Here is a 6,000-nt window from a genome sequence, read left to right on the forward strand (position 1 = left end):
TAAAGAACCTAAATGGAGTTACCCTATTACTGCTATGAAACACCATATTCTACCAAATAAAACCTTAGTACCAGGAACAAGTTATCTTTTGTTTTTAAATTTTTTTTAGTTATTAGCCTGTGATTTTCTATAGAACTCCTAAGAGTTCTAGGCTATTATCATTGCTCTTGGTTATCTCCCTAGAACTTTACCATAAAATTCTATTTTTGAAGACACCACAATTTTAAGCCATAACGTGTAGAAAGTAAGATGGTACTGACCTGAGACTTCATTTCTACTTGCTAGATTTTATGGTGTTGAAAGGTGCTATGCAGTCTACTGAAAGGAAAAAGCAATCATCAATCTTGTCTAGTCATGAAAGCTGCTAAATACAATAGTGAATGGCCTAGTAAAACATGCCCAGTAGTATAATAATACAGTGAATATTATGGGAGTAACCAAAGATCTTCTGATTAGATTCAGAGACTACTTCATGAGATGGAATCCATACCTGGCATTCATAACAAATTCAAGAATATTATAGGTCATAGGCCCAAGAGAACAACAACAACAACAACAACATAATAATAATAATAATTATTATTATTATCATCATTACATTATTTTGCTAAATGTATACCATATTAAAATGACTCCTAGTTGTTTATTGCTGTATATTATGAAAACAAATAAGGAGCTTCTAATTTCTGGATTAAATATCTGGAAATGAAGTGTTTTCAGGCATTGAATAAAAGATACAGAAGGGATGTGATTTCTATTAAGAGTAGTCTTATAAGACTGTAATTATTAGGTTATCAAACTTTGGATTGAGCCTTTAGTCTGCAGTGGTGACAAGGAAGCTTTCACAATGGCTAAATCCAGTCCATGTATAATTCTTTGGTTGGTGGTTCACTCTCTGAGAACCATCAGGGATTCAGGTTAGTTGACTGTTGATCTTGTTGTGGAGTCCCTATGTTGTCATAGTCCCTCAATCCTTCTGCTGACTCTTCAACAAGCCTCTCCCAGCTCTGTTCAATGTTTGGCTGTGGATTTCTGTATCTATTTCCATCAGCTACCAGGTGGAGCCTCTCAGAGGAAAGTTATGTTAAGCTTCTCTCTGAATGAATTACAGAGTAGTACTAATAGTGTCAGGGAATGGTGCTTGTCCATGGGATGGATCTCAAATTAGGCCAGTTATTGGTTGACCATTCCCTTAATCTCTCTTTGACCTTTGTTCCTGAATCTCTTGTAGACAGGAAAATTTTTGTGGCTGGGTTGGTATGTTCTACCTAGCTAAAGGTGGTGGCCACTTCAGGATCTATATCCCACACAGCTAGGAAACTTCATAGGCTTGCCTACACTTTCCCCATGCTAGGTCTCTGGCAGGTTCTAGAGATGCCCCTCAAAATGCCTCTATTGCTAAATTCCTTTTGCTCTCCTGGCTTTCTGTCCACAGCTCCCCTCTGAATTCCCCCTCTCCATCCATCCATTGCCAATAACCATTTTATTTTACATTCTGAGTGAGATTCAAGTATCCTTCTATTACTTAGCATTTTGGGGGTTGTAGCCTGTGTGTCTTGTACTTAATGGCTAATATCAACTTATAATTGAATATATACCATGCATTTGGGGTCTGGGTTACTTTACTCAGGATAGTATTTTGTAGTTCCATACATTTTCCTACAAGTAACATGATGTCCTTGTTTTAAATAGCTGAATAGCATTCTATTGTGTAAATGAACCACATTTCTTTATCCATTTGATGGTTGAGGGACATCAGAGTTGCTTCCAGTTTCTGCCTATTATGAATAAAGCTGCTATGAAGATAATGGGGCAAGTGTCCTTGTGGTATAGTGGAACATCTTTGGGTGTATGCCTAGTGGGATAGCTGGGTCTTGGAGTAGAATTATTCCAAATTTTCTGAGAAACTACCAAATTGATTTCCAGATTGGTTGTATAAATTCATTGACAACCAAAAGCATGCAGGATCTAGACCTAGGTTCCCTATATATTTGTCAAAAATGTACATCCTGGTCTTCATAAGGGTCTCCTAATAAATAGAGCAGAAACTGTCTTGGTTTCCATTCCCTGCCATTGGATCTTTTTTGACTAACTGGACTGCCTAGTTGGTCAACCCAGCAGGCAGATGATTTGGAAGTGCGTAAATCTGGTTGTCCTGCAGGGTATAGGCAGAGCTATGGCCCAGAGAGTAGGGTACTTCTACCAGGCTTTCAAAGCTAATACCAATACTCTACAAACAATTCCACAAAAGTGAAGGAAAATTGTTAAACTCATTCTATGAGGCCACAGTCACCCTGAAACCTGATCTACATAAAGACTTAACAAAGAAAGTGAACTTCACATCATTTTGCTTATGAATATTGATGTAAAAATGCCCAACAAAATGTTTATATGCTGGATCTAAGAATGGAAGAAAACTATCACCTACCATGATCAAATAGGGTTCATCTCAGGGATATACAGTGGTTCAATATATGAAATCCCATCAATGTAATCTACTATATAAACAAAGGGAAAGAAAATCCCATATGATTGTCTCATTAGATGCTGAAAAATCTTTAACAAAAATCCAACACCCCTTCATGTTAGTAGCCTAGGAGAGATCATGGATACAGGTCACATAGCTAACCATAATAACATCAATATACAGCAAGCAAATAGAAAACATCAAATTAAATTGAGAGAAAATTAAAATAATCACATTAAAATCAGGGACAAGTAAACACTCCCCACTCTCTTGATATCCGTTCAACATAAAACTGAAGTTTCAGCTATAGCAATAAGACAACAAAAGGTGATAGAGGAGATACACATTGGGAAAAAAAGTAAAACTACAGCTATTTACAAGTGATATGACAGCATATATAAGTGACCCAAAAAATTCTATAAGAGAACTCCTAGAGCTTCAGTAAAGTGGCTGAATACAAAATTAACTAAAAAAATAAATAGCCCTCCTTTGAAAAAAGATGATAATCCAGCTGAGAAAGAAATCAGGGAAACAACACTGTTTACAATAGCCACAAATAATATCAGATATGTGAATGTAACTCCAATCATCCAAGTGAAAGACCTGCATAATAAGAACTTCACATCTCTGAAGAAATAAATGTCAGAAGATGGAAAAGTCTTCCATGATAATGGATTCCTAGGATTATGATAGTCAAAATGGCCATCTTATACACAATAAACTAAATCTAATACAAAGAAGATGCAGAATAGCCCTGAACATATTGGTACAGGGAACAAATTCTAGAACAGATGATGGATGGATCATTTTGAATCTACTTGCTACCAAAAGCATTCATGAGTAACAATAAGTTTAATGTGGTGACATATTTTATTTTCCCCCACTATATAATTTTGTTATTTTGCAAATATAAAACCAACAGAGCTTTGTCAAGAGCATTTTATATTTTTTTTGTTTTGCCTTGAATGTATAAATGTCATTTTATCTTTTGTTTCATCTTTTCTCTATTCATACTAGATACAATTCAAGTGCTCTGTAGCAACAGACAATGGATATACCTTAGAATACACAGCTCACAGTATTTGAGTTGAACATGACAGGGGTAATATTTATGTGTATATATCTGAAGCAAAGCAAAATCTAGGTGAATGCATTACCTTATCCATAGGATATACTGGTTTTTCCTAAGATTATTTATGACTAAATAGATAAAGAATATTGTTAGACTTTCTTTAGATTTGGTTGGTATATTTTCCTAAGCTTTTTGGTGGAATGTTATCAACTTTGTCTTTGTGCTAAATCTGTCTTCTGCCCCTGGCCCAAAGCCTGTGTTCCTTCCCGTATCCTTCTCTCAGGGTGAAACTTGCCTGTATTTTTCAATGAGTTTACAGAATGTATTACAATCCAGTATTTGAGGACGTACACAGACACCAGCACTAAATCTAAAAATGAGAAGTAATAGAGTTACTTATAAAATACAAGTAATATTTAAAGAGTAGTGTGCAATATCACAGTAAAAAGTTCTAATTAGGAAATGTGACTTCTATATTATCCAGAATTAAGATCATTTCAATCTTAGAATTATGAGGCAACAAGAAGACAGAAGCAACCACTATTTAAAAAAAAAAGGTTAATAGAAAAATATAGATGGAATAGAGATGACTGAAGATAATAATGGAAGAAATACACGTCATTCTAGATGTTAAAAGAATCTATCTTCCAGTATGAAAATTACACATGAAGTCATTGCCTGGAAGTTTTGCAATTTATTTTCTCAAATATGTGTATTTTCAAAGGAAAGCTAGACAGGTAATAATGTGATTGACCATTCTCCACTAAAGTACAAGGACTACTCATTCCTTTATCATTCAATTTGTTTCAACATTTAAGCTTTACTCTAAGTGATTGTATCAAGAGGTTGTATAGAATGGAATGATTGACTGTGTGTCAGGGTGTATGTACTCATACTTGGTCAAGAGTGGATGCATCAGGGTCACTCTTCAAGCTCTCAGGAACTCTGCGCACCAAAGAGAAAGCAGTCAGAAATAACCACAGAAAACCATTAAGTTAAATATGTTACCATTATGATCTTTGTAACAAGTATTCATGATAGAAAGTGAATAAAATCTATGTTTATATTCATTTCTAAAGGACATCCTGCCTTTAACTTTCTATTTGATTTTTAATTGGTGATGATGTTCATATTTTATGTTTTCTTATCATCACGAATAGGAAGAATCATCCTATGTTGCTTAAGGTTTTCTGCAACTTTTACTGTAGTCTCCCCTCCCCCAGCCTGAAACCTGCTTGCTAAGGGGTGGAGCTTGCCGCTCAATCGTTCTGCCATACCCACTGCTGGAGCTTGCCACTTTGCTGTTCCGAAGCCATCACGAGTTCACCTGCAACCTTACTCCTAGATTATTTGGCAGGAATCGGGCCCCTCCCCCTTCCTTTATAACGGAGTGCCAGAATAGTAAAAATTGAACATTGAGCAGAGCCTTGTCTTGGTTCCGTCTTTATCTCGCCACCTAGCCCCTCTTCTCTTCCAGGTTTCCAAAATGCCTTTCCAGGCTAGAACCCAGACCTCTGATCTGTTGGCCGGACAACATTTGGCAAACCAACTAGGGACTGAGAAATGGCAGAGGACATTTGGAAGAAGCACTGCTGTATAAGAAGAATAAGCACTGCTATAAAAGAAGAAAATAATTAAAGGAAATTCATACCAGAGAAGGTCTTTATGGGCTAAGCTGAAACAGTGTTTAACCTGAGCGCCTATTCACTTAGGTTCAGCAGTGAAGCTTAACAGGAGCTGAGAACTGTAACAGGAGATTAGCCGTAGCTCTCAGAAGCCAGGAATCAGACACATGGCAGGAGGGCCCCTGCTGGAAAAAGTGTTCGTTTTAGGAAAAAAGGGCGAGTCTACAGCCTCTTAATTTCGGGGTAAAAAAGCTGATAAATGGTTCATGATTAATGTGTTTGACAAATGATAAAGTGCCTTTTATTCTATGATTGTAGCTACAAAAATTAATATTCTCTGATTGGTCTAAATGTAACTGCTTCTTTTGGTTCTTTTTTATTGGTAATGTCCTCTGCGTGTTTTCACAATCAGCTCATAAGTTGTTGGTTAAGATTAATAATTGTTACATTGCTACAGATGTTTAGTCTTAAAATTGATAACTCAAGTTTAGAGTCCTTCCAACACATGGCATAAGGCAGGCCAAGAGGCTGGGTCTCTAAAGATATTTATAATTTAGATAATAATGTGGTTCCTATCCTAAAAAGTAAAATTAAAGATCAGATTTAAAACAATGTCTCTTTATTAAAACATTAAAGCTTGCATGTATTCATAGGTATAAATTGGCAGCCAAACTTCATAACATGATAGTAATGCTTCTAATATTGATTTTATAGATGATAAATTGTTTTAAACTTGGGTTTTGCTTTCCCAAGGTTGTAGATTTTATCCTAACATTGCAAAAGAAACTTGAAAATTATGGTTAAAACTGCCAGTGTTCCATTGACTGCAGCTTGCA

The sequence above is a fragment of the Mus caroli genome, unplaced genomic scaffold, assembly GCF_978045245.1.
Source record: "Mus caroli unplaced genomic scaffold, Mus_caroli_1 scaffold_1, whole genome shotgun sequence".
Lineage (NCBI taxonomy): Eukaryota > Metazoa > Chordata > Mammalia > Rodentia > Muridae > Mus > Mus caroli.